General features: G+C 44.5%; 1 protein-coding gene across 1 annotated transcript in view; it reads right to left on the minus strand.

Moving 5' to 3' along the window:
* The window catches only part of LOC119419790 (collagen alpha-3(VI) chain), a 99318-nt gene extending 98458 nt beyond the window's left edge, over nucleotides 1-860 (minus strand). The window contains exon 1 of the mRNA XM_037687173.1: nucleotides 692-860. The gene's annotated coding sequence lies outside the window, so the exon portion shown is untranslated. The remainder of the gene's footprint in view (nucleotides 1-691) is intronic.
* Nucleotides 861-3409: the final 2549 nt, after the last annotated feature.

The raw sequence follows: 3409 nt of genomic DNA on the forward strand, positions 1-3409 counted from the left end.
ACACACACACACACACACACACACACACACACACACACACACACACAACTCTGCTCGGCCTAAAACAAAAAGCACAAAGTTTCCAAATGGATCTGAACGTAGAGGACAGGAAGTTATCACAACCCTTAAAACATTAAAAGCTCCTAAAAAAGGGTTTTTTTCAGTCAAGCGGTCTAACGAGGAGTAATGAGCAGTGATGAAGCAGCTCCTCCTCCTCCTCCTCCTCCTCCTCCTTGACCACTCCTTCACACGTTTTCAGGCCCATCTTGTATCTGCAGGCAGGGTGTGGTCTTCAGCTGCTGCGGTGGAAACTCTTCATCGTTCACGTTAACGGCCCAGTTTTGACCCAAACGGATGAAACGTCTCGGTTCAGGTCAGCTCTGCATGCAGAAACTAATCAATGAGCTCTTATTTTGAAAAGCTGTTTCCTGCTGTTCCAGGTGAACACCTTGGAGAGGTGAGAGCTGCAGAAATCAGGAGCTGAAGGATCCCACCAGAAACTCCCTCAGCCGAACTTCGGCTCACCTCCTGCCCTCGAAGTGCTCTCACCACTTAAGTACAGGTTTGAGTGCGAGTGCTAAACTGCGAGGCGAAGCTGTAATTATCGCATCTCTGCTTCGGCTGTTTATTTACAGAACATGCAGCTTCAGAGGTGGAAGGTCTTCAGACAGGAAGCAGCTTCCAGACTCACCCTGAGCCGAAGACGCTGGACTCCTCAGGACTCGTGGGGATGAAGAAAGATTTAAGAAGTCCAAGCTGGGCTCTTGCTCATTCTCCTCCTGGTAAAATCCTCCAGCACCTCCCTGAGGAAGAGGCAGTGATGGTGTGAGGGGGGGTCCCTGCCGGTCTCACACCAGAGGAGCAGTGGTACTGAGCTCCTGCCTGAGATGGGACAAACCTCCACTGCTGCAGCGTCGCCTCCTTCCTCCTCCCACTTTCTCCAAAGAAAGGAGGGAAAAGTGCACGGAGGGGGGGTTAAATGAAAGCCAGACTCCCGGCCCTGTTTGGTCTGGATGTGAGAGGGGAGGAGGATGATGTCACACATCTGGAGAGGGCTTTCCTCTACCTTCATCAGGACCTCCTCCTCCTCCTCACGTTGGGCGTTGGATTTGAATTTTGACGGATGTTTGAGATGCGACCCCCACTCGTTCTGGACCGTGTCCCGGTCCGGAGCTGCTGTAAACTCACCATCTCTGGACCTTCACCATGACTCACAAATCCTCCTGGAAAGCTTCAGCCGGAGATGCTGCAGTGAGAGAACAGTTCGGTAAAAACACAACGTTTTGAGGAAAACGTTTTTCCTCCGTGCACGAAGCACTTCTGTTAAAAGCTCCGTGGACCAATCTCAACAGAAATGTTTAGTTTGTGAACCAAACGGCCGTGAAGCCGCCGTTTCCATGAAGCAAACATTCACCGTTCGGGCTCACGCAGATAAATCTGTTGTTCTTTCAAAACTATTTGTTTTTTCATTCAACCTTTGTTTATACCGGTTAGTCTCATTGTGTCACGAGGACTCTTTTACAAGAGAGACCTGTTTTAAACAAACAGATAAGGTACAGCCAACAATAAAATTTAAATGAAAATAAAAGTAATGTTATGAACAATAAACTCAAGGTGTCTTAAAAACAAAATCATATTTGCTTTGTTTCTTTTAATGATCTTATCATTGTTTAAAATCCCCTTAAAGAGATCAAAGTGGACAACTTCAGGTCTTTATGCAAGGTGTTCCAGGAGCAGAGTAAGAAAAGGCCTTTTTGCAGAGTTCAGTCCACAATGAGGGGACGCTGCATGTAATGATGTCTTGAGAGCGCACGCTGTAACTGCACTGACAACTTGACATATAGGAGAAGATACATGAAGGCAGCAGACCAAGGAGTGATTTATAGATGTACGTGTACATAATGACGCCCAACAGACCAAGGAGTACAAGGTGCAGTGATGGGTATGGTAGTTATAACCAGTTATGAATCTTAGCGCACCGTGATAAGCAGCATCCAAGATCTGCAAGGAGCTGGCAGGAGCATTTATATAAATAATTTCACTATAGTCAACGGAGGGGTGGAAAGTAGCTGTTACAAGGTGTTTCCTGGCATTCAGAGTTAAGCAAGACCCGTTTCTGAAAAAGAAACCCAATTTTAATTTCAGTTCCTTTATCAAGTTGTGTGGTTTAAAAGAGAGATGTGCATCGACCAAAATTCCCAAATTTCTGTAAGAATCCACAAACTCGATAGGAACACCATGCGTGGACAAGATAGTAGAAAGAGTTGCTGGCACCAACTTTCTGTTTGAAAGCAGCATCCCTTTGGTTTAATCAGCATTTAGCACTAGTTTGAGACGGAACAAATCTGACTGGATGATGCTGAATGCAGACTGTAGAAGCTGGAATACCTTAGCAACTCATTTAGCTCGACAATAAACAACTGTTTCGTCTGCATAGAGATGTAGGGAGGCGTCAGGAATGTTCTGACCTACAATACTTATAAAGAGAGTGTGTCCTAAAACTGAGCCTTGTGGTACCCCATGATTGACGAGCTAGAATAATTACCATCGTGTTGAACACATTTCCTTCGACCTGAGAGATAATTTGAAAACCATCCGATAGCGTGATCTGAGAAACCAATATCTGAGCTTATAGCATAAGATGTCATGTTTGATGACATGAGGTTTGATTTAATAAACAATCATTGTCTCTTCAGTCCCGGAAATTTTGGTTCTTGTAAAGAACAGACAACATTTGTGTTTTCCCTGAGTCTGGCCACGCCCACTCACACCTGCTTCCTGTCCCATGAGGCTCAGCTGTCTCCAGTCGTCTCATCAGGTGAACCCTGTGTTCTCTTGTGCTGCCTCGGACTAGTTGTGGTTAAAAACCTACAACCTCTGAAACGCTCCTTTCTGCATTAAATAAAAATATTTATGGTTTTATGTCGCTAAACCTCTACCCATCTTTACGTCTGAGGGATTCAGACGCTCTAAAATGGTTCCAGTTCTCCTGCAGCTGTTTTATTTTATTGTATCTTTTACTTTTACAGCTTTTTGTTGAGCTCATCCCAAACAGTTTTCAGATGTTTGACTGTCATAAAATTCAAAGATACCTTATTTTTCTTATAAAACTGTAAAAACGAGTCACTTTTAACGTTGTTTACCAATTCCATCGTGAACAAAACACAAATTTACGAGCTTTATAAATCAGTTTTATTTGTTTTACATGACGTCACAGCTGGAGTTACCACATTAACGTATACGTTCAGGCATGAGTTTATAGGTTAGTATATTTATGGTGTTTACAGTTTTGCACAACGGGGTGAAGTTAAACAGGAAGTCTCCCAGCAGCCGTTTGCTGTCAAACCCTTAAAAACGCCTCGGCCCGACCCAAACGGAGACGACTTCTGCAGCATTCCTCTTCAGCAGC

This window comes from Nematolebias whitei, chromosome 13 (genome assembly GCF_014905685.2).
Source record: "Nematolebias whitei isolate Nwh7 chromosome 13, NemWhi1, whole genome shotgun sequence".
In the NCBI taxonomy this organism is placed as follows: Eukaryota; Metazoa; Chordata; class Actinopteri; order Cyprinodontiformes; family Rivulidae; genus Nematolebias; species Nematolebias whitei.